General features: G+C 47.7%; 1 protein-coding gene across 7 annotated transcripts in view; it reads right to left on the reverse strand.

Annotated features, from left to right (window-relative positions):
• The window catches only part of PTPRS (protein tyrosine phosphatase receptor type S), a 327,352-nt gene extending 303,033 nt beyond the window's left edge, over nt 1-24,319 (reverse strand). For 3 of the 7 annotated variants that reach the window (XM_079960400.1, XM_079960401.1, XM_079960404.1), the window contains exon 1: nt 19,229-19,249. The gene's annotated coding sequence lies outside the window, so the exon portion shown is untranslated. Of the gene's footprint in view, nt 1-19,228; nt 19,496-24,068 lie in introns of those variants that run through there. The other 4 variants (XM_079960402.1, XM_079960403.1, XM_079960405.1 and 1 more) reach the window with 3 other exon arrangements.
• Between the last annotated feature and the right edge of the window lie 703 nt (nt 24,320-25,022).

The raw sequence follows: 25,022 nt of genomic DNA on the forward strand, positions 1-25,022 counted from the left end.
GGATCCATGTGGATCCATGCTTGACGCAGGTGGCGCTGTGGGTTAAAGCCTCAGCGCCTAGGACTTGCCGATCGAAAGGTCGGCAGTTCGAATCCCTGTGGTGGGGTGCGCTCCCGCTGCTCGGTCCCAGCGCCTGCCAACCTAGCAGTTCGAAAGCACCTCCGGGTGCAAGTAGATAAATAGGGACCGCTTACCAGCGGGAAGGTAAACGGCGTTTCCGTGTGCGGCTCTGGCTCGCCAGAGCAGCGATGTCACGCTGGCCACGTGACCCGGAAGTGTCTCCGGACAGCGCTGGCCCCTGGCCTCTTAAGTGAGATGGGCGCACAACCCCAGAGTCTGTCAAGACTGGCCCGTACGGGCAGGGGTACCTTTACCTTTTTACCTTTTTAAGTGGGGAGGGAAGGAAAAGCACTCAAGGGACAAGGAGCATGCGTGGGGTGTGTGGAGAAGGATGCTGCTAATAATGCAGAAGAGGGGTATAAGGGGAGAAGGCTCCTCTCCTCTCCTGCTTTGCTCCTTTAAAACAAGCAGGCTCTCCTTCTCTCCCTCCTCCCGGCTTAGAGAGCTGAAAAGCTTTGTTGCTATTTAGCGAGCTGAGTGGGGAGGAGAGAGGGACAGAGAGCACGGTTTAAAGCAGCCAACCAGACAGGAGCCACTTACACCTGTGTAAGCGGCTCCTCTCCCACTTTGCTGTTTCAAAGTGAGCCACGGAGGAGGGAAGGAAGGGGAACCATGGATCCTCTGCTCATGGCTGCAGCAGATCCCCCACCCCCCGCCACCCGTAGGCATTCGCTCCATAACACGCACAGACATTTCCCCTTACTCTCTAGGAGGAAAAAAGTGAGTGTTATGGTGCAAAAAATACGGTAATTTTTCAGAGTAGTTTCTACAGTTGTATCAAAAATTACCGATTTGGTTATACTGTCAGAAATACAAAGACAGGTAATTATGAAATCATTGTTTATATTTGGGCAACTTCTGCTGCACTTTATTGGAAGGAAAAAAATAACCGTTTCCTTAATAACAATTCCAATGATTTATTTAACTAAAACAATAACACTATAGCATATATATCTATGTTTGTTAACTGATTAAACAATTAAACATTTTTTAAAAAAAGAAACAACAAACAAACAAACTTAAGACTGAGTTTTAGCACACATGAAAAACTAAAAACAAACCCTTATTTCCTGATGAATAGCCTTTGGACTATAATGTAACTTAAATTGAAAACTATCTTTAGAAAGATTTTTTAAAAATCCTATTATTATTTTTTTAAATTTAAATTTTTTTTAAATCTGATTATTATTTTTTTAAATCATTGCTTTTTATCCACCCTGAGGAGAACTGGAATTTCGCTGTGTTTATAAATAAAAGGTCGCATCTCAGTGCTAGACCATCTGCCTTGCATAAAGAATGTCCCAGGTTGCATCTGCAAGGCCATCTCTAGATTAGGCTGGGAGAATCTCCTGCCTTGAAATCCTGGAGAGGGGCTGCCAGTCCGTGTAGACAATATTGCGCTTGATGGACAAATGGTCTGACTCAGTTCAGGGCGGCTTACAGTGTTCCGTTTCCCTATGTTTCTGTAGAATCCGTGGGGTGTGCATCATAAATGCTCACCGGTTCACGGGGCGTGTTGGGGAGGACCTGGCGCACTCTTAATAATAATAATAATAATAATAATAATTTATTATTTGTACCCCGCCCATCTGGCTGGGTTTCCCCAGCCACTCTGGGCGGCTTCCAACAAAGATGAAAAATACACTAAAATGTCACATATTAAAAACTTCCCTGAACAGGGCTGCCTTCAGATGTCTTCTGAATGTCAGGTAGTTGTTTATCGCTTTGACATCTGATGGGAGGGCGTTCCACAGGGCGGGCGCCACTACCGAGAAGGCCTTCTGCCTGGTTCCCTGTAACTTGGCCTCTCGCAGTGAGGGAACCGCCAGAAGGCCCTTGGAGCTGGACCTCAGTGTCCGGGCAGAACTCTTAATGCTTCAAAAGAACAACAACAGGGGATTGTGGAAAGGAGAAGAAAAGTTAGGGCAGCAAAACGGGCTCCCACGGCTACCGCAACTTGTGAAGTGTTGGTGGAGGAGAGACAGAAAGGCGAAGGAAGGAAGGAAGGAAGGAAGGTGGAGATGCAAGCAGAATAAAAAGGCTGGAATGGATCAAAAGACACAGGCTGAAGCTGCGGTTCCATCACAGTCTTTTTCTTCCGCCTGTGTCTGTCTCATGACTCTGCCGGAGCCCCACTGACCACCTTTTGATGAGTGACGTCTGGGCTGCCAGTCCTGGGAGACTGGGGTTTTATTCATAGCTGTCAAACGTCCCTTATTTGGCGGGACAGTCCCTTATCCCAGCGCCACGTCCCGCTGCTGTCCCTTATTGATGATGTCCCTTAAATAAGCGACTGAAGGTAATGGGGCCCTTTCTATGTCCAGCTGTGCTTTGTCAACAACAAATTGTTGCTGTTTTTTTGTGTTGAATATATGCTATATGGTAATTTATAGGACCTATTAGGTATCTAAAGCCATTTGCACACAGCAAAATATGTATTTTATCAAAGTAATTGTTGATCCCTTATTTTGGCTGTGAATCCCTTATTTTCAAATCTGTAAGATGACAGCTATGGTTTTATTGTGGCAGTGGGGTTTGCTGTTAGAATTTTGCATCTTTATTTTACGCCGTGTTGCGATTTACGTGGAAATTGTTCGGTTTGGTTGTGTATTTTTTTTAACGTTTGGTTTACTGTTTATGACTCCTTTTGTTACGTATTCCTTTCATGCTATAAGCTGCCTTTTGAGCAAGGTTCAAACAGTGAAAAGGAGGCGTGCGAATAAAATCACGCACGTAGGACAGAAATACGAAGAAACCTTAATCTGTTTTGGTCGGTTTGTGTTAGCTCCTTATCGAATCTAGTTAAGAGATAAAAGATCAGGAAAATTGGGGTGTTTTGTGTTGCACTTTTCAAGTTAGCATTTTTCAAGCCTAGTTGTTAATCGAAAAGCCAGGTTTGAGTTTGACGGATGAAAATAACGTCCTGTAGGATTGCATACGTATTCATTAAGTATTTTTATTTTTTTTAATGTTGGGTGCACACCATAATCATAGAATTGTAGAGTTGGGGGGACCTCAAGGGTCATCCAGCCCAACCCCGTGCGATGGAATGCGGTCTGTACCCTCTCCCCATCTAGAACATCTCAAGGTCCCTGCGAAGAGCTGCTGCGGAGGAAGAGGGAGTCCCGAGCAGCCCAAACCAATTTTGAACACTGCGGGGGCAAAGGAAGAGAAATCATCCTTCGAACCATCTTTGAACATGTGGTGGATTGCTTCAGCTACGCATCTGATTATGTGCTCACTGCCTATGCAGAGAAATCAAAGACGCACGAAGACCAAAAACCATGTGTGCCACTGAAATGTAGGGTTTTTTTTGTGGGCTCCCCTAAGGAAAGCGGTTTGCAAGCACATCCTCCATCTGGAAGAGTCAACGTCGTGAAAATAAAATAAAAAGCAACCCCTGACATAGGAAAAATCAGACAGTCCCCAAGTCACTGGCTCTCATGACTGTGCAAAGCCACACATACACACACACACACAACTCACAAATCAGACCATTTTAATCAAAATCAAGAACTATTAGAGCTGTCAGACAATTAAAAGAATTTTAGTTGACTAATAAGTCTGCCTTTTCATGAGATCCAATCAATTAAATTTAACTACATTTGCATATGAAAACCCCAACGCAGGTGCTTTTTCGAGATAGTAAAAAGAAATAGTGTAAAGTGATTAAAGCTGAACAAAAGCTGACTTCTGGGAAAGGTCATTTCCAGTATTTTATTTCAGTTCTGTTCCCCTGCATGAACAGCCTTACCATCAACGCAATCGCCCTTTACATGCAAGCTTACAGGGAAACGTTTGCCCTCTCTGGCCTAAGGGAAGAGATTGGGAACAGCAGCCAATTACCCGTGGGGGCTGTTTAAAGGACCGGGAGCCAGCAGGGTGTCAAAACCACTAGGACCTGGGAGAGGCCAGGGTTCAGGTCCTCCCAGTCAGCCATGATGAAGCATGGGACTTTGAGCCGTCACTCACTCTCAGCCTAGCCAGCCTTGCAGGGCTTTTCATAGAATCATAGAATCATAGAGTTGGAAGAGACCACAAGGGCCATCGAGTCCAACCCCCTGCCAAGCAGGAAACACCACTAGAGCACTCCTGACATATGGTTGTCAAGCCTCTGCTTAAAGACCTCCAAAGAAGGAGACTCCACCACACTCCTTGGCAGCAAATTCCACTGTCAAACAGCTCTTACTGTCAGGAAGTTCTTCCTAATGTTTAGGTGGAATCTTCTTTCTTGTAGTTTGGAACCATTGCTCCGTGTCCGCTTCTCTGGAGCAGCAGAAAACAACCTTTCTCCCTCCTCTATGTGACATCCTTTTATATATTTGAACATGGCTATCATATCACCCCTTAACCTCCTCTTCTCCAGGCTAAACATGCCCAGCTCCCTTAGCCTTTCCTCATAAGGCATCGTTTCCAGGCCTTTGACCATTTTGGTTGCCCTCCTCTGGACCCGTTCCAGTTTGTCAGTGCCCTTCTTGAACTGTGGTGCCCAGAACTGGACACAGTACTCCAGGTGAGGTCTGACCAGGAGTACTGTGTCCAGTTCTGGGTAAGGGTAAAATGGGGAGGGGAATCACATACATCACCATGAGCTCCTTGGAGGAGATGCGAGTGCCGTCAGTCAATCAATCAATCAATCAATCAATCAGGCAGCAGGTGGGCAAAAGCTGGCCTAGAGACTGGGGAAGCCTGGAGGGCCACAGATCATGGGAATTGTGCCAAACTGTATTGCCCCATAAGACAAAGAATGGAGATGGGGAGTTAAAAGTGTGATAGGAATTTTGAGGTCTTAGATATATGTTAATGCTCATAATATGGTTTGAAATATGGTCTGAAGCTCAGCATCAAAAAGACGAAGATCATGGCCACTGGTCCCATCACCTCCTGGCAAATAGAAGGGGAAGAAATGGAGGCAGTGAGAGATTTTACTTTCTTGGGCTCCATGATCACTGCAGATGGCGACAGCAGTCACGAAATTAAAAGACGCCTGCTTCTTGGGAGAAAGGCGATGGCAAACCTAGACACCATCTTAAAAAGCAGAGACATCACCTTGCCAACAAAGGTCCGTATAGTTAAAGCTCTGGTTTTCCCAGTAGTGATGTATGGAAGTGAGAGCTGGACCATAAAGAAGGCTGATCGCCGAAGAATGGATGCTTTTGAATTCTGGTGCTGGAGGAGACTCTTGAGAGTCCCATGGACTGCAAGAAGATCAAACGTATCCATTCTTAAAGAAATCAGCCCTGAGTGCTCACTGGAAGGACAGATTGTGAAGTTGAGGCTCCAGTACTTTGGCCACCTCATGAGAAGAGAAGACTCCCTGGAAAAGACCCTGATGCTGGGAAAGATGGAGGGCACAAGGAGAAGGGGATGACAGAGGACGAGATGGTGGGACAGTGTTCTCGAAGCTACCAGCATGAGTTTGACCAAACTGCGGGAGGCAATGGAAGACAGGAGTGTCTGGCGTGCTCTGGTCCAGGGGGTCACGAAGAGTCGGACACGACTAAACAACAACCATGTTCATAAGCGTACCAACCAAGCATGTACATAGATCAGCACAGGAAGACCGACCTGGAACCATTTTGATTCCTAAACTGAGCAAATGTTTTCTCTGCAAGGTCAAAGTGGGAAACCTTCCCATTGTCTCTTTCTGCACAAATCCTGTCTTAAGGGCACATTTAAGATATGAATAGGGTATGAGCCTGTGACCTGGCTCAGGAACTAAGTATTTATCACTACAAAAGACTGGCTAGGCTCCCCAGGCAATCCAATCAAGTGACCATTAAACAGGTAACCTGGCAGACAGAAGGTAAACAAAGCACTCAGATTTCAGCCCTTCTGTGATGTAGGTATGATGTATTGTGGGGTGGTCTTGGGCTAGGTAAAGTTAAAGGGACCCCTGACCATTAGGTCCAGTCATGGCCGACTCTGGGGTTGTGTGCTCATCTCGCTTTACTGGCCGAGGGAGCCGGCGTACAGCTTCCGGGTCATGTGGCCAGCAGGACTAAGCCACTTCTGGCAAACCAGAGCAGTGCACGGAAACGCCGTTTACCTTCCCGTCGGAGTGGTACCTATTTATCTACTTGCACTTTGACGTGCTTTCGAACTGCTAGGTTGGCAGGAGCAGGGACCGAGCAACGGGAGCTCACCCCATCGCGGGGATTCGAACCGCCGACCTTCTGATCGACAAGTCCTAGGCTCTGTGGTTTAACCACAGCGCCACCTGCGTCCCGGACTTGGGCTAGGTAAAGGTAAAGGTACCCCTGCCCGTACGGGCCAGTCTTGACAGACTCTGGGGTTGTGCGCCCATCTCACTTAAGAGGCCAGGGGCCAGCGCTGTCCGGAGACACTTCCGGGTCACGTGGCCAGCGTGACAAAGCTGCATCTGGCGAGCCAGAGCCGCACACGGAAACGCCGTTTACCTTCCCGCTGGTAAGCGGTCCCTATTTATCTACTTGCACCCGGAGGTGCTTTCGAACTGCTAGGTTGGCAGGCGCTGGGACCGAGCAGCGGGAGCGCACCCCGCCGCAGGGATTCGAACCGCCGACCTTTCGATCGGCAAGTCCTAGGCGCTGAGGCTTTAACCCACAGCGCCACCTGCGTCCGGGTGGCAATTTCAAAAGTCTATATAAGGCCTTGCGTGCCATTGTTCTGGGTTCCTCCTCTCCTGCAGGTGAGGGGAGCACCCTGTTGCAACAGTTCAATAAAGATCCGGCTTACTAGTTGCTTTGCTTCTCAATATTCTCTGGTTGGCCTCTGTTATTTTCTCCTACCAATAAGGAACCTATGTAAGGACTCTATATGGGCTCTCGGATACCCCATAAGGGGAAAAGGGCAGATTTTTGTTTACAACAAAAGCAAAACAACAACAGCCCAGACCTCCCCACCCCCAGTCCACAGCTTCAACTTCGCAGCTTGGTAGGCAGAAGGGGTCTGCTTTCTGCCTCTCGCTGCCCCATTCATCTCCTGCCTCTCGGTAAACAAGCTGCCAAAGGAAAATAAATAGTTACTAACGTGATCATTAATTGGAGTCTGGGAGACCATCTTTTTTCTTCCAGCAGGGCAGATTGGAGTAAGCCATCAGGCCCAAATGGACACCCTCATCGGCATACAAATGCCTTCATAATTCAACGTTAAGATAGGAGAGGAGGAGGAGGGGAGGGAAGAATAAAACAAAGCAGGGGAAGGAAGGAAGGAAGGGAGAGAGAGAGAGACTGGCCCAAACAGCTTAATCGCGGCAGTGCTGCTTAGGCAGGATGGATGCAGATGGTTAGGGACACATGGAGGGAAAAAGCCAAATGGAGAATCATCAAAGGGTGCGGCACAGAATACAAAGCGGGCGCCCGGCCATGCAGAATACGAAACGGGCGCCGGGCCTAACTTAGCGGAGAGCGCCCAAGCGCACCCGCTTCCTCCGTTTGATTTACAGTGGTGCCTCGGGTTAAGTACTTAATTCGTTCCGGAGGTCCGTTCTTAACCTGAAACTGTTCTTAACCTGAAGCACCACTTTAGCTAATGGGGCCTCCCGCTGCTGCCATGCGATTTCTGTTCTCATACTGAAGCAAAGTTCTTAACCCGAGGTACTATTTCTGGGTTAGCGGAGTCTGTAACCTGAAGCGTATGTAACCTGAGGTACCACTGTACAATCATACCTCGGGTTGAATGTGCTTCAGGTTGAGTCACTTTCGGGTTGCGCTCCGCAGCGACCTGGAAGTAACGGAGCGCGTTACTTCCGGGTTTCGCCGCTCACGAATGCGCAGACGATCAAAATAGGTAGGGCTGCGCAGCCGCTGCCAGTCAGTGCTGACTATACTGAGTCTCAGCCAGTACAGCATGAGATGCCTAATCTCAGGGTTGTGGGTTCGAGTCCTACCCTGGGAACTCAACAGTTCTGTGATTCCAACGCTTCTCGGACTCGAATTCATTGGCAGAGAGTTAAGGAAAGTTAAAAAGTAAAAACGCAAGCTGCTGGTGGTCGATTGTCAATTTTCTTTAAACCGCGAGCGCCTTGAATTTTATCTGTTAAAGAGCCCTTTAACACCAAGAATCTCAAATATTTCCCAGCAATCTCGCATTCCGCACGAGGACACCCCCTCAAAGCAGGAGCCTCAAGCCCAGTTGTGGGAACAAGTCACAAATTAGCGAGAAAACTACGCCCCCGTAGTTCCGAGGGGGGGGGGGAGTTTTTGTTTTAAGCTGTTCCACAGATTAATCTGAGCTCAGTTTCGCACTCTTTCTGTCCTGAATGAAACGTTCGGTGCTGTTTTTATATACTCCATGTGCCTAATTTATCTTTCCGCCCGTCAAAGATAGCTATGGCTCGGGACAAAACAAGGAACGTTTTCGAAAATCAGCGACACAAGAGTCACTTTGATTTGACTACAAAGGCCTTCTCACAATCCAGCATTTTAGCTCCAACAGAGAACTCTTGTGTACTTGGCGTAAACTACCATTTTCACACAGTCTGTTCCACCCACTAGCACACACTGTTTTCCACTGCCATGCAACCTTCGCTTAACACTACTGTAGCCGGCTCCACACTGGATTATGAAATGGGCATTTAGTCAACGATTTCAGCTCTAGGTAAACTGAAATAAGCACCACTAGTGTGGTTTGGATGAACCATTAACCATGGTTTAGTGTTGCATGCAGAAACCTCTTCCCCAAACCAAAGCAAAGGGCTTGAGGAGATAAGACCCCCCTGCGTCCATTTTAATTACCCCCCCCCCAAAAAAAAAGTTTGTTCCACTTCATTTGAACCAGGAACCGCAAATAGATTTAACCTTAGTTTACCGAAGCAAGCCAGATCCAGCCATGGTTTGAAGGTTGGCTTGCTTGGGCAAAACCAGTTAAAGCTAGCTGTCCTTCTTTGAATGAAACAGTAAACTGCGGCTAGTTCAAAAGCACGGACGCAGATGAAGCCTTGGGGTCGTTTTGAACTCACAGCTGTCCACGGACGTGCAGGTTAATTCTGTGTCCAGGGCAGCTATCTACCAGTTTCAACTGATAGGACAGCTTAAGACGCCACCTGCCTGCACACTGTCTCGCCAGAGTGGTGCATACTCTGCTTATCTCCCACTTGGACTACTGCCATGCGCTCTACATGGGGCTGCCTTTGAAGGTGACTCAGAAACAACGCCTAATCCAGAATGCGACTGCCAGACTGGTGACTCGGATCAGCCGCTGGAACCATATAGCAACAGTCCTAAAGGATCTTAACTGGCTCCCAGGACGTTTCCGAGCACAATTCAAAGTGTTGGTGCTGACCTTTAAAGCCCTAAACAGCCTCAAAGGCTCGGTATACCTGAAGGAGTGTCTCCACCCCCATCGTTCTGCCCGGACACTGAGGTCCAGCTCCGAGGGCCTTCTGGCGGTTCCCTCACTGCAATAAGTGAAGTTACGGGGAACCAGGCAGAGGGCCTTCTTGGTGGTGGTGCCCTCTTTGTGGAACTCTGTGGTTTGCATTGGGAGAGAAAGCTGTACAATTAAATATTGTGTGTGTGAGAGTGAGAGAGAGAGAGAGAGACTATAATTTAGATGCAGACAAGCCACATAAATAGAATCATGGAATTGTAAATTTGGGAGGGACTGAGTCTGAGAGAGTTATGCAGTCCAAACCTGTGCAGAGCACAAATATTTCACCCAATGTGGTGCTCGAACCCACAACCCTGAAATTAAGAGTCTTGCACTTCACCAAATGAGCTAGCAAATGCCCTCTTTAATTCCCCTGAGATGATGTGAGGCTTTTCAATAGGCTTTGCTTTGGGTCCTTAGGTTCAAAAGACACACAACCCCCCACCCTCGCTTTCCTATAGGATGGGAGCTTGTGAAGCAAGGCGCTTGCTAACTCTGAACATGTGCAGAGTGCATGTCCCCTCCTTCCACAGAGGCCTTCGGGGTCCGAAGGTTCGACTTCCAGAAAGGAAGAAGCCTGTTCTTTCAGGGTTTCAGCAAACTTTGAGAGGGCTTGCCAAAGTGTTCAAAAGGCCATTGAAACAGGATGACCCATGATCTCAATGATCTAAAAATGTATTTCCACCGAACCTAAGGAAGCAAAGGGGAGGGCTGGATCGGAGAGGCAAAATGCCAGCGATCTCATTAAATTTATATCCCATCCTGGCAAGGCCCAATTAACAGTTTCCAATAATCAATTAAGGAAGCAGACGCAGGCGAGATCTCCCTCTGCCTCAGCGCCGCAAAAAAGAAAAAAGATTTCTGATGTTTGAAATATAGCAGCCTCTTTGTGTAATTACCCAAAGGCTTTTTGTCAGGAACGGGGAAGAGAGAGAGAGAGAGGGAAAAAATCAAAATCCCACAAAGAGCCAGGGTTCTGCCATAAGAGTGGCAGCCATTTTGTTCCAGACACAAACCAGCGGGGGATTGTGGGAGCCTTTCCAGCCTAAAAAGGCTGCACCGCGAAGCCTAAGAACCAAAAATAAATAAGCTTTAAAATTTCAAAAAAGGCTGAATTGATAAGCAAAAGGTGGAATGAGCATGGGCGAGCCCATGTTCCACAGGGTCAAAATCTGGCATCTCTAGATAAAAGCAGCCACCGAGCCAGAGACCCTGGACATTTGCAGGAAGTCAAAATAAAACAAAATATTCGGATAAGAGGGGAGAAAGCAGTCGGGAGCAGGTTCTCCTTCCGTGTCAACCTCAGAACGTGAGGGTGAAAGAGGAGAGTGCAAAATATGGTCTGAAGCTCAACATCAAAAAAACGAAGATCATGGCTACTGGTCCCATCACCTCCTGGCAAATAGAAGGGGAAGAAATGGAGGCAGTGAGAGATTTTACTTTCTTGGGCTCCATGATCACTGCAGATGGTGACAGCAGCCACGAAATTAAAAGACGCCTGCTTCTTGGGAGAAAAGCAGTGACAAACCTGGACAGCATCTTAAAAAGCAGAGACATCACCTTGCCGACAAAGGTCCGTCTAGTTCAAGCTCTGGTTTTCCCAGGAGTGATGGATGGAAGTGAGAGCTGGACCATAAAGAAGAATGGATGCTTTTGAATTCTGGTGCTGGAGGAGACTCTTGAGAGTCCCATGGACTGCAAGAAGATCCAACCTCTCCATTCTGAAGGAAATCAGCCCTGAGTGCTCCCTGGAAGGACAGATCCTGAAGCTGAGGCTCCAAGACTTTGGCCACCTCATGAGAAGACTCCCTGGAGAAGACCCTGATGTTGGGAAAGATGGAGGGCACAAGGAGAAGGGGGCGACAGAGGACGAGATGGTTGGATAGTGTTTTCGAGGTTACCAGCATGAGTCTGACCAAGCTGCGGGGGGCAGTGGAGGACAGGAGTGCCTGGCGTGCTCTGGTCCATGGGGTCACGAAGAGTCGGACACGACTAAACGACTAAACAACAACAACAAACACTGGTCCCATCTGCACTATCCATCTAAAGCAGAATCGTGCCGCTTTAAACAGTCATGGCTTCCCCCAGGGAATCCTGGGAACTGTAGTTTGTCGAGGGGGCTGTGAGGAAGCCCCTATTCCCACCCCCACCCCACCAGAGGTACAGTTCCCAGAGTCAATCTCTCTTCCCAGAGAATGCTGGGAATTGTAGTTCTGTGGGGAGGAACAGGGTTGTCTCCTAACAACTCTCAGCAAAACTACACTTCCCAAGATTCTTTGGGGGGGTGGGAGAATTTCTTTCCATTTTCTTTTTCCTCTTCTTTCTTTTTTCTATCTCTTTCTGTTATGTAAAACAGATACAGATAAAAAAACAATGGAATGTTGATCTAGTTGTTGATGTTTTGTAATGTTATGTATTGTTAAGGATGATTGGTTGACTGTAGCGAATGGCGAATTGTTTTAGTTATTGTTGATTGTTATGTTATTGTTGAGTGCTCAATAAAGGCTTTTTTTATATATATAAAAAAGACTCTTTTGGGGGAAACCAAGACAGGACTGTCTTAAAGTGCTGCAATCCTACTTCAAATATACGGTGCAGCCCAATACACCCCAAAATTGCATTTTTAAATACCACATGGTCTTTCAACTTCTTAAGCCACCTAGGAAATTTTTATCAATGGGCAGCCACTTAAAAGATAACAACAGAGCAGTGTGATATTATTCTGCACAGGAGAAAACCCAGAGTCTCTTCCCTCATCTTTCCAGCCGAAAGCAACTGGTTCCTCAGCTCCATCCATTCAGGACAGAGCAAATGATTGACAGAAATACCGTGCATCCTTTTTAAAAAAAAGATAAATATTTCCAGAAAAAAATGAAGAAACGCAATCCAGGGTCTTGATGGCATCAGATCTCTCCCTCGTCATGAGAACAAGGCTAAAATCTCTTTCAGGCAGGTTGACGCATTTGGGGGGGCACACAAGAACCCCCCCCCCCCAAAAAAGGTAATCTGCTCCTGTCTCCTAAGAACCAGACAGCTAGTCAAACACTCTGGTCACCAGCTACCACCCTGGACCCCCCCCTTCCCTCCCATCAACAAATGCATGAAATCAACACACACCAAAACTGCAATTAGTATTTCACAGGAAAGCACGATACACAGTCAACTCAAACACAATTTCAAGAGGAGCTGAAAAATAAAACCGCAATAAGATTAGCATAATATCGATCTCTCTCGCCCCGTAAGTGTGTGTACACACACACACACACACACACACACAAATGAATGTTGCTTTTTGCTTACAGCAACTTCTAGGTCAAATTTTGACCGGGAATGATGGACGGTTGGCAAAATCTGGGGGATTCTGTGGGGAATCCAATTAAGATTTAAGGAGACTAAAGACAGATTCCTCCTTTTCCCTACGATGTGCCACAAAAGAGAGAACAGTTATGTTTGGTGTTTTTTTTTTTTAAAAAAAGAAAAAACCAGATGGCTCAAGTCAGCCAGCCGGCCAACTCGCAGTCAAAAACGTGGTCGTGCACAAAGGCCAATTTCACTCACGGGAACAAAATGGCCGCAACCCTTGTGGGGCTGTGGTTTTCGTTCTTTGCAGAGGTTCGGCTGCGTTTCCCTGCAGGGTAGGAATGGGCCTCCCTCGAGTCATTTCACCTGTGGCCACCTGTATTCACAGTTCCACAACTCTTCCCTGTCCAACATACTTCACCCTGCAGCTTCTCTTTGCCTTGCAAAGTTAATAAACCAGCAACAACTGAGAGATGTCGCTAGACCTCATGAATGTTGGCTAGCTCATTTAGACCTGCCGCCTTCGTCACAAGCTATAGCAGAGGCTGGCAAAAACAAGGAGAGGGTACATTTGCTCACCATTCCTCAACCGATCTCTGGCAGATCATCACCACCCAAAGCTTAGCAACTCCTAACCAATGTATTTTTTATTTTAAATAATATTTATTAAAATTTTAACAAGAAAAGAGTTACAAAACAGTAAAAAAAACAACACAAGGAAAATACAGAAACCAGAATTTAACATAAAAAGAAAAAAGAAAAAAGAAAAATCCCTCTTTCTAATATCTTACCACTCATTTACTTATTTTCATGACTTCCTCACACCTCCCTTTTTTGTATTCCATTTAAAAATTTGTTCAGCAAATTCATACCCTCCTAATTTACCCTTAATTGTTTATCCTCACATATTATAACTTCAAATTTTCGTCTAATATCAATCCATTCTTGCATATTCTTATTTTGCCTTATTACTAGAACCACTTCGTTTCACTCCAACGTCATTAACATTCAATAATTTTACAGTGTTTCTGTAGATAGATTTTAAATTTCTTCCAATCTTCTTCCACCAACTCTTCTCCCTGGTCTCGGATTCTGCCAGTCATTTCCGCCACTAACCAATGTATTTTTTAGAAGCTATTGTAATAAACGTAAATCTGCCCTGATTCCCTTATGGGGGACACAAGAGCCCTTATAGAGTCCTTTGCAGGTTCTCCATCAGTTGGAGAAAAGAACAGAGACCAACCAGAGAATATTGAGAAGCAAATCAGCTCATAGGCCTGATCTTTATTAAAGCTGTTGCAACAGGGTGCCCCCTTCACCCAGGTGTGCCCGCCCTTATATAGACATTTTAAATTGCCCGCCCTGGAGTCCAAGACCACCCCCAGACACATCATACCTACATCAAAGAAAGGGGTGGTCTACAACAGAAATCTGAGTGTATTGTTTACCTCCTGTCTGGCAGGATACCTGTTAATGCTCACTTGATTGGATACCCTGGGGAGCCTGGCCAGTCTTTTGTAATGATAAATACTTAGTTCCTGGGCCAGGTCACAGGCTCACACCCTATTCATGTCTTAAATGTGCCCTTAAGACGGGATTTGTGAAGGAAGAGACAATGGGGAGGTTTCCCACTTTGACCTTGCAGAGAAATCATTTGGTCAGTTTGGGAGTCAAAATGGTTTCCGGGCTGTTTTCCTGTGCTGCTTCAGACATGTGGTTTGTATATTTATGAACGTGTTTGCTTGGTAATTTATGAACATTTATTATATATATAAAAGACCTTAATTTTTTTATTTCACTGTGCCTACTCATAAAGTGGATGGCATAATTGCAAGAACCAGGACCTTGTATTCTGCAAGCATACATGTGAGAAAATGGCAAGAGCCACATAATACTCCGTCCATTTCTCACATTTGTGAGAAATCAATCTTCCAATATGGGAACTTTGGAACTCCCTACCTGTTGACGCCTTTGCTGTGCTGCCTACCTGTTGACGCCTTTTTGGTGCCCACCTTAAAAGGTTTTTGTTTAAACGACCCAATTCAGACACATAGATGTCAACATGCTGTCATCTCTTCTACTGCTAAATTCTAAACAAATTTAACACCTTTAGTTGTTTTAACTATACAGTGGTACCTTGGTTTACAACCCTAATCCGTTCTGGAGGTCCGTTTGTAAACCAAAACAGGTTGTAACCCAAGGCGCACTTTCGCCAATGGGGCCTCCAAAATTTTTTTGTTGATAATCCCCCCAAAAAAGTTTGTAATCCCAAAAAAGTTTGCAAACTGGGACATGCACTTCCGGGTTTGACGTGTTTGTAATCCAAAACATATGCAAACCAGACTGTTTGCAAACCAAGGTACCACTGTATTTCACTGACAGTTTAAATATTTTCCGTAAACTGCTGAAAAGGTTTTCTTCCCAACAATCAATACATAAATTTTGTTAAATACACAAATAAGGAAGATATAAAACCATACGGCTGGTGTGTGTTTTAATCTGCTTTTAGCTTATCACCGATGATTTTAACCTTCTAAAAAAACGTAACAGTTGCTTTTAGCTATTTTTACTGATAATGCTATTGCTTTTGGTAAATGGCTTTGAGAGTGTTGGCTTTTTTAAAAATCGTAAAGCAGTGGATACATTTTATGAAACAAACACAAACAAATGAATAAAACCGCTCACGGGCATACACAGAGGATGCTTCCTTCGCAACTGCTGTCCAGGCCTCATCCCCTTTGAATGCCAAAGCTTTCGTCTAAGCCCCAGGACCTCTTCAAAAAGATGAATTCTTCATTGGGAGCCTTCTAAGAACTCGGCTAAAAATATTTCTTAACAAAACCGCTTGATTCACAGGTTGTGGAAATCCTCCTTGCCAGCCACAGTGCCTTTTGATGTCATCATGTCTCTGCGGTAAAATTCTCCCTCTCTGCACTCGGATACGAGGAATTTTTATATTTCCTATTTCGAAAAGGAAGTTCAATGTAAATATGCACAAGAGGGGGGGGGAGGGAACAGATTTGGCAACCTGGCAGCCTCCAGAAGTTTGGAAGTTGAAACTACAATGCCGGCAAGATGGCAAAGGCTGACTTAAGACGATGACAGGTTGCGGGGCAATTCATGGGTAGGGCAGAGAACAGTGTTCGAAATTAGCCAGCTGCATTTTGCACCAAACTATGAACGCAGGTGGCGCTGCGGGTTCAACCACAGAGCCTAGGGCTTGCCGGTCAGAAGGTCGGCGGTTCGAATCCCCGCAATGACGGGGTGAGCTCCCGTTGCTCGGTCCCTGCTCCTGCCAACCTAGCAGTTTGAAAGCACTTCAAAGTGCAAGTAGATAAATAGGTACCGCTCTGACAGGAAGGTAAACGGCGTTTCCGTGCGCTGCTCTGGCTTAGTCATGCTGGTCACATGACCCGGAAGCTGTACGCCGGCTCCCTCGGCCAGTAAAGCGAGATGAGCGCCGCAACCCCAGAGTCGGCCACGACTGGACCTAATGGTCAGGGGTCCCTTTACCTTTACGGACCACTTGCGACCAAGTGAAGAAGCCCAGGCGCCATCGAGGTGCATGCATCCTTGCACCCTGACTGTTCTGACACACTCATTCCACACCCTGTAGACTTGCACCAGCTATATTTTGCCTACACAATCAGAATGAATTTCAGGAACCAACATGCTTCTCCCCCCCCCCCCCCGCTATACACCCTGCGCAAGAGCAGTAATGACGTTGTAGTTAATTGTTGTGACTTATTTTTGCTTCCCCCACCCCCCACCCCTGCTCGCAGTTGTGAAGAATATTCTTACATTATGAATGGTCCATCTCACAATTAGGAAAAACAGGTAGGAATAAGCTGATATATATATGTGGACTTATTTACGTTCTGAAAGCTCTTAACCATGCTCAGGGTTGTCCTCCGAACTAGCCAGATGTTTAACTGAGAATCAATCCATCAGTCCGTCGTTTGAAAAACAAGACTTTTGAGCACTCTTGTCCCAAAACGGCAACTAGGTGTTCCGTTTTGGCGACTCCAACCTTGGTTTAAGGATCCATTTGGCACCTAGCTTGTATACCTGAATTTCTAACGCTGGTGGAGAAACAGAGAGGAGAAACTACATTTAATCTTTTTTTCAAAAATAAAAAAGGGGGATCGTTCAGCCGAGTCGCTAAAGGACTCACTTTTATCTAGCTTGTGAACTGGGCGTTGTTAATAGGTGAGTCCTGCTCTGAGTAGTCTCTCTGGAAATAATGGGCAAGGCTCACTTAAGTCCACTCACAACTCGGTTATTTTTAAATTTTATTTTACATTTAAGTGGCATAAGTGCATAATGCACCCTACAGTAATTTTTATAGCTTAATGAGTAAGGTGTAAAAATATTCTTTTTTATGAAGGGCTCTCCACACATCAATCAAATTATGTTACTTAAGAATACCAGCAAAATTAGTTTTAGGTTTTGCTCCCCCCTCCCCCCCCCGGTTACAATTAATTTTATTGCTATTCTACCTTTCCTGGACATGGTCTCAATGCGGTTTTCTTCCCCTCTTCCCCATTTTATCTGCACAACAACCCTGAAAGTAGGCTAGTCTAAGAAAACGCAGTGACTGACCCCATGAGCTTCATGGCTGAGTGTAGAGATTTGAACCCGGGCCTCGTAGGTCCTAGCCCAGCGCTCCAAAAATGTAAAAGGCGCCAGTGAAAATCTACTTGTGGCTTGGCTTCCTGGAACCTCTGATAACGTGCTTATCCAGAATAAGAACAATATGCAACAAGAGGTGGAAAGCTGGAAACCGCTTTCCAGAAACCAATACACTAGCAGGTCGAAATTCTTCCTTGCGAGTGTATCTGTGGGACTCATTGCCACAGGATATGGCATTGGCCTCCTTGGAAAAGGTTCATTCACGCTATGGACAGGTATGGGGATCTTGCGGTCCTTTAATGGACAGGTATGGGGAACCCATTACCACCAGCCAGACCAACGAGTGTCCGGCAACATCTGCCCCCATTCCTAGTGTAAGAGGAACCTTGGCAGAACAGACCTTAACCCAGTTTCCCGTTTCCAAGAGCACCCAGCCATCTAAGTGCCTTTTCCCCAAGACCCTCCGGCAAACGAACAAGAGACAAAGAGCGAAGGCAAGCTGCCTCTTGGATGTTTATCTATGAATTTATGCGAGAGGTTAAAAAATAAAAGCCATCCAAATTCTACGCCACCACGAAGATGAGGAGGAAGACGGTTGCCGGTCCTGGTGCTATTGCAATCGAATGTTATCGAGTTTGCCCCATGGGTCACCCATCAAAATTCAGACTGTAAAGCTCTGTGAGCTCAGGGACAGCACTATATAACCTGCAGCTTGCACAACCTCTCGCCCACACAGAAACCCACAATCCTCCACGCCCATCCCTCTCGCACCCCACAAGGACCCTCATTTCCCACGACGACTGGCAGGAGCAAGTACCTTAAGGAATGGTCTTCGGGAGCCATTTGCCAAAGAGTTTAATAAGATTCAAGAAGAAAGGCAATCGTCAACGCCTCCCTCTTAATTCACACTGAGCAACCTCTCCTTTCAGACAGAGTCGCTGCAGGTTATGCCACAAGCCCCAAAGAATGCCGCCACCCCCCCCCCCCAAAATGCCAGGGTTACGGATTCCTTTTTGTGTTGCCTGCTAGGAAGCCCCAGTTGCCAGGTCCCTTTCAGCCCTGCCTAGTGGAACCGCAAAAAGAAGCGGCGTGAATGCTCTGCAGAGTTCTGGCCGGATCTCAAAAAGAAAGGCATTGCAAGCATGAGATCCCTTTTGGGGAGATCCCTTTTGTTCGCCAACATCCTGTTTCCAGTTCCCTTTGGAAAAGCCACAAAAGCAAACAATCCTTCCTTCATTGCCTTCACCCAGTATCCGCTGCTCGAAGGTAGACTGCCCTGCAACAGTGAGGCTCCATTCCTCTATCCGAGCCGAGCACTGCTGACAAACCTAGCCTCCATTTTGCACATCGCCAAGAGTATTTTTGAGTGTACAATGGTGGGTTGTTGTCAACTGGGTCTTACTCAGAGTACACCCACTAAGGTTACCAGATTTTTTTCAACGAATCCGGGGACACTTTTCAACTTCAATTGATTTTGTATGGGGACTGATTTGTAAATCCGGGGACTGTCCCCGGGAAACGGGGACGTCTGGTAACCTTACACTAAGCGAGCCATGCTCATTCATTTCAATGGGTCTACTGGAATCAACCAAATTGTGTTTTTTTTAAAGTAATCAACTCATTTAGCCGCAGCAAATCCCAAAAGCGAATTAAGCTCTGGAGGTAGTTAAAGGGGTTCCCCTCGGGGAGGAAAAATACATATACGATTTTAACAGCACTAGATGCTTAAATTCTCAGTTACAGAAGTTCGCCACACCTAGACAAAAACGTAAGATATATTTACTTACACATACACACACAGAGAGAAGAAACAACAATTACTTACAGTTGCCTGAAAAAACATTTCCACTGATATACCCAGAGAAAACCCGCAAGGCAACCGTTTAAAGAAACCTCGTAGCCCCCAAGACAAGGGTGTGGCGCACTTGACGAGCGATAAATCCATTGATCGCAGGAAACGGATCTCTCCTCCGTTTAAGAGGGAGGGAAAAATAGATATATATTTCAGGAGCTTTATGGGGATATCTGCCACGGGCTCTAAGTTTAATCCATTTGTGTCTGGATAGCTGTGTTTCCACTCCAGGCTCAATCCCGCTGCAAAACCATTTTTTAAAAACAAAAAACAAAAAACAAAAGATCCCACAAGCCAGGCACTTCAAAGGATTCTCACTCGCGCACACGGCACGCGGGGTGTTTTTTTAAGAAAAATATGTCCCGAAAAGCCCCCGGAGGGCTGGACATATCTTGCAAGCGTAAAGGTACGGTGGGTTAGTGGCGAAAAAGTTAACGCAGGCGCTTCCGACGGTTCTCCGCTCCATTTACACAGACCTCAGAGCAGATTGGCACTTGGAAGTGGAGATAAATCAGTTTCTAAATCAGTTTCGTGTTAAGGCCCGGAGCTCACCCCAAACGGAACATCACATTTCTCCATGCGCTCCAGAAAGCAGGTCCCCATCTAGCCGGGTGATACTCAACTCAGCGCTACAAAAGCGGGAACAGAATCATGTGCCCGGGTGCCATTGTTCGGAGCTAAGTCTTTCCACTCCCCATCCTCTTCGTGGACCCCCTCCCCACTGGAAACCACCCCTCCCCATCACATCAGGAGACCACGCCTCCCCCGGTTCCTTCAGAACCAAGGATTCAAAGGGAACTGGCACACACACACCCCTCAAGGTGTGTGATGCAGACTTGGCGGGTATTCGGCAAACCTTCCTTGGTCCGAATTCTCTGCACCTTTTTCTTCGTGAGTACCACCTCATTTTGCATGATCTGCAGTAAGGGAAGCAGCTTACTTTAAACATTTTCTGGGTGCTAAAATAGAGACATATTTTGACGACGCCACACATATCCCTTTTTTTCAGAGTCCAAAGGATGGGGGGGGGGGAGAGAGAGTCGTTTTGTGTTTAAAAATGCATTTTTTTAAAAAAAATAGGTGGCTCTAAGACGCTGGCTCATTAAGAACGTGAAGAATTCCATAAATTTCCAACAAGACCTTTTCCCTGCAGAATTTCTGCTTGGCATTCCGATCACCGCACAAACAAAGCTTCAAAGAGATAGATATGGGGGGGGGGGATATAAAAAAGGAAGGAGATCAGTGGGTGGGAAGAAGATGCCCCAATCCGTTTCATTTTTTAAAGAGAGGTTTATTATTATCGCCTGTGTCTGAATCAACAAGTGAAACAATTTGTCCACTGAGATGCCTGAATCAATCAGGTGTTTGAAGAGGACTTTTGCTGGGGGGCGGGCGCTAGCACGGCACCCCCCACCCCAGAGATATTTCAAGACATTTCAGAGCCTCCAATCCCACCCAGTGCGTGTGGTGGTGGTGCGGTGGGGGGGGGGCAGGAGGGCTGGCTGGCTAGGAAAATATATGCACTGTACATTTCGATCAGTGATGTAATGGTACCCATATTTGCCTCATCCGTAGCAGTGGAGAAAATCCAGGATTCTCAACAAGGCGATGAATAGAAGGACAGCGGGAGCGGGGGGGGGGGGAGAGAGAGAGAGAGAGAGATTTGGTGGGGATATATATCTCCCCAGCAATTGCTGCGTTCTGCTTCGGCACAAGCAAAAGGTGCTTTTTTCACATCAAGAGGAAACACAGCCAAGAATGAACAGGACGAACGAGCTAAGGCTATTTGAAATGTCAGAAATATTTTAAATGGATACGATTACAAGGCGGCTTTGAATCTGGGGTGGGGGGATGAGTGAGGAGAGGGGGTTATAGGAAGGGGAGATTAGTTCCCCTTACTCAAAACAAGCTCAACCCATACATAAAATGAGCATTAAATAGGCGGATTCCTTTTCCCTTCTGCCTCCAAAATTGAAAAAGAAATAAGAGAGAGAGAGAGAAAGGGAATCAAAGCAATTTATCTGAAACAACTAGAGACTGGCATTTTAATTATTTTATTTCACAGAAAGGGGCCCCCACTTGATAAATCAAAGCGCAAATATATAAGGTAAGATGTCTATCCTGAGCTACCGGACAAGGAGAGAGGGGGGGGGGCGAATTGAAGGACCTCCAACGCCCCCTTGGGAACAAAGCAATCAATACACACAGAAGGAAAACACAGCCAAGCCAATAAGAGATGTTTTGAGGCAGGGTTTGGACAGATAGATCCATCCTGTTTGAGAGCCAGTTTGGGTTTGCGATGAGATCTGAAAGCTGGAGAGGCATCGGAGGCAAGTTGAACGGGAGAATGACCAAGAAGGCTTCTGCGATGGAGGAAGAGAGAGAAGAAGCCACGCCAAGGGACCACTGCCAACTCTTGTGTGACTCAACCACTGCCGAGAACGGGGTGGGAGTGGGGGAGAGAGAGAGAAATGATGGTTGATTTGACCTTTTATGTGGAAAGGAAACCCTAAAGGGAAGCTTTTCGCACAGCCAAATCAGCAGGTAGAGAGACCTCCCCAAAGTTGGGGAGGGAGCAGGATTTCAAAGTTTAAGGCAATAAAAGATTGGGTCCCAAGTTTGGAGAAGCAAATGGGTTGGCGTCACCTCCGTGCCCAGAACGTTCCCCTCAATCCCCACGTCTCAAGGACTAAATCCTGGCAGAGCGCTGTGGGACGTGGCTGGATGATTCCACCACCACCATCCTGGTGGAGGTCTCCAAGACGTGGGCAACACCTACGACAGGTGTTATGAATATACAAGTACAGCTTCCTTAAGAGACTCCGCCAAATCTAGACAAGAGAGGGAGACGTGGGTAGGAGGAAGGCAGAGAGGACTCAGGAGTGAGGGACCTGATGGAACAGAAGGCTGCAGGGCTATGTGCACATGCACATGTGCGCATGGAACTGTGCAAGGAAAGGACCACGAAGAGGACAAACGGGGAAGATCGAGGGGTGCCGTCCACAAACCTACATGGCGCACTGAGGAAAGAACCACAGAGTTATGTCTATTTTGAACTGAGGGGGTGTACATGCATGTGCTGGACTGTGCAAACATGTGAGGGCAAGCTGCAAATCAGGAGGGGATCCAGAAAGACCCAAAGAGTTGGGGGGGGGGGAGAACGGGAAGAGGCCCGCAGTAAGGGCGAGAGAGGGGCTTGCGTAATATTGGGGTCTTCCTGCAGGGCAGGGAAATGGGTTCAGCGCCTCACTGGGCAAGCTCCACTTTCCCCATTTGCAGAAATATCTGTGCCCAGGGGGGAAGGAGGGAGGGGTCATCTTTTTTCCAACAAGGGAAGCTATGGGTGGGAGGCAGAAAAGTCTGAGGAGGAACGGCAAAAGCTCACCTGCAGAGGGAGAAGAAAACCACCTTCTGGAATCAGCCAGGGACCCTCCCTTTCACCCCCCCCCCTCAAGCTCAGACTCTCCCATCACCACACAAAGAAGTTGAGAGAGACCCCAAGTCTGGCAGCCAGCAGGAGGCAAGTCCCAGATACCCAAACTAAATTCATCGATGGCACCATGAGCCAAAGAGGGGAGCCACACAGCCGCCAGATGTGCCTTTTGGGCATGATGGGGGGGTGGCACTGAACCCCTACCTCTGCCCACCAGGCTCCATCCTGCCTCCATCAGGTTGCAATAGTCCAGGTGGTCTGGACAGATGTCTCTATGCCTAGCCTTCCCCCAAATGCTCAGCCACGCAGCTGGGGGAGTCTCTGGGCACGATCCTTTGCCCCCGCCCATTCGTGGCCACACTAGCCGCCAACCCATCACTTTCCCCATCTTTCAAGCGTCTCACCAGCTGCTTCTGGGCAAACTCAACCCGTACAGCCAGTCCAGTTTTGAAAAAAGAAAGAACCACAATTCTACACATTCATCACCTGCCAGGAGTTCATCCGCCACAACTCTGAAAAAAACAAAAAATAGCCTCAAAATGCAACTGCTGGTGGACCAGCTACAACAGCTTCACCACACATGGATAAAGTCCATTGCAAACATTATTATTTTTATTATTCTAGGGGGAGGGGAGAGAAGGCTTTGGCAGCCCTTCTTTCCTCCCCGCCAAAAGACCTCAGCTTCCAAGGCAGCCCCACCCCAAACTCCAGGCCGCCTGCTCCGTCCAAGCCTCTAAATGCCTCCCCATTGTAGCTGCACGCAACCCTCTCGCCCCCCCCCCCGCGCCCCAAATGACCACATCTCGAACAGCAGACAGACATTTCAATCTTCCGGAAGCCCCTTCCTCCCAAAAAATGCAACATTCCCCCCCCCACCTATTCCCCTCCTCTCCAATTCTCCGCCGCCCCCAGGAATAAAAGAAGCACCCCACCGTTGCAACAACGACCCTTCTTCTCCCCAAACCCCGACCCGCAGCAAGCAAGCCTTCTCTCGCCCCCAGCCCCGCCCCCACCTTCTTCCCTCCCTCCCTCCCCCACCCCACCCCCATCATCATCATTTTGGAAATATAGGATCCAATAGCGATGCAATTTCAGAAGAACGGATGGAAAGAGGAGATACAATATGACGGGGGGGGGGGAGATTTTTTTTTTTTTTTTGCAAGGTTGCAACAACCTCGCCGCCACCGCTGCCCCTCCCCATTGCAATGGCATGGAAAGGGGGGGGGGAGCGATTTGCATCCTTGCAAAGGCTAACTGCCTGCGCTCTCCCTCCCCCCAGAAAAAAAATCTCATCAATGCAATGCAATGCAATGCAATAATGCAATGCAATGCAATGCAAATCGCGCCCCCCCCCCTCGAGAAAAAGCCTCCTCGTCTTACCTGGTCCGCCGCCGAGCTGGTCCAGCGGTTCACATCCTCGCCTGGGCTGGGGAAGGCGCATGGAGCCCGGTCCGGCAGTCCCCCCCCCGGTCCTCCTGCTGCCCACCCCCAGGCCGGACCCCCTCCGGGCTCTCCCCTCCCAGCCGAAAAGGGGGCGCGGGGGAGAAAAGAGGAGGATGCTCGGCTTGCAGAGGGAGGGGGAGAGAGAGAGAGACTGCGGCTCCGCGCTCCCTCTCGGGCTCCGAGCGGCCACCCTCGCAGGTGATGTCATTCCCCGAGCCTCCGCCGGCTGACGTCACCCCGAGGGGCGTGGCCCGCGGGGAGAGAAAAGAAAGAAAGGGGCGGGGCCAGGGCGGGCGGGGGAAAAGCAGCGCGCCGGCCAATGGGGAGCGGGGAAGGCGCGAAGATGCAAATGAAAGGGGCGGGGGGGGGGCGAGCCGCGTGGCGGCGGGTCCCGCAGCACGTGGGGATGCGGGCGACTTCGAAGACGCGTGAAGAATGAGGGGCTAGGGTTGGGTGGGGAAGGGGGTGTTTTTGAGTGGGATTTGCGGGCAGCTGTTCAGCTCTAGGTCTTTGTACACCTAGGTTGCCCGCACACCATATTGTTTATTATTATTTATTGGGAGGATAGCTCAGTAGGTAGAGCATGAGACTCTGAATCTCAAGGCTGTGGGTTTGAGTCCGGTTTTGGCTGGGGAGGTAAAGGTAAGGTAAAGGTACCCCTGCCCGTACGGGCCAGTCTTGACAGACTCTGGGGTTGTGCGCCCATCTCACTTAAGAGGCCAGGGGCCAGCGCTGTCCGGAGACACTTCCGGGTCATGTGGCCAGCGTGACATCGCTGCTCTGGCCAGAGCCAGAGCCGCACATGGAAACGCCGTTTACCTTCCCGCTGGTAAGCGGTCCCTATTTATCTACTTGCACCCGGAGGTGCTTTCGAACTGCTAGGTTGGCAGG

Source organism: Podarcis cretensis (assembly GCF_951804945.1).
Source record: "Podarcis cretensis genome assembly, chromosome: 18".
Taxonomy (NCBI): domain Eukaryota; kingdom Metazoa; phylum Chordata; class Lepidosauria; order Squamata; family Lacertidae; genus Podarcis; species Podarcis cretensis.